Source organism: Frankliniella occidentalis, unplaced genomic scaffold (genome assembly GCF_000697945.3).
Source record: "Frankliniella occidentalis isolate FOCC.00 unplaced genomic scaffold, Focc_3.1 Scaffold8, whole genome shotgun sequence".
In the NCBI taxonomy this organism is placed as follows: Eukaryota; Metazoa; Arthropoda; class Insecta; order Thysanoptera; family Thripidae; genus Frankliniella; species Frankliniella occidentalis.
This window is the reverse complement of record NW_026267138.1, coordinates 410,589-411,322: the sequence shown is the minus strand read 5'-3', so window position 1 is coordinate 411,322 and position 734 is coordinate 410,589.

The following is a 734-nucleotide window of genomic DNA, read 5'->3' as shown; positions in this document are numbered from 1 at the left end:
TGATGTACCGCGGCCGCGCCGACTCTAGTTACGTACGACCAAACGGCAGCCGGAGACCGTAAAGCATCGCTTGCTCTGGACCGGCCGGCCTGATCTCCTATCTTAACGATGATCGCCGGGAATGACAATAGCAAACGCGCCTTACCCCCACACACACGGTGGACAACAACGCGCGGTGTGTACGATGATCGAGGTTGGTGAAGGCCTCTAGGACACGCTGCGTGTTAGCTATATGAAAAAACCTCCGACTGTCTCACACCCATGACAAAACTGAACTTCGCCCACATACACAACACGACGAGTGATTCGTTATCGCAGCCTTCCTTTGGTGACGCGCAGGACTTTGTGGTTGAATTTCAACTGGGCCTCGCGCCATTTACGTAACGAATGAGTGTCGGAGCGGAGAGGTGCGGTGTGGGATGAGATTAGAATCGCTTCACTCGTGTCCTGCTGCCGTGCCCTACCCCCGTCTGAAACTTCCACGGAAAAAAAATATTCGCTGTCTCAGCTAATGTTATTGACTGTTCACGGGACAGACAATATATAAGCTGTTGCAGCTAATAAACGCGAACTGATGTAGCCCATGCCTGTCTTCGCTGTTCTAGCGAATCTGCCTTAATTCTCGTAAACAGAGCAGATGGGGGGGCAGAGCGCAGCGGGGACACTGCTCCTGGTCACCGGCCGCCGCCCGCCTCTGCCACCTGCACCGGCCTTATGTAAGACGCTGTCGCGTC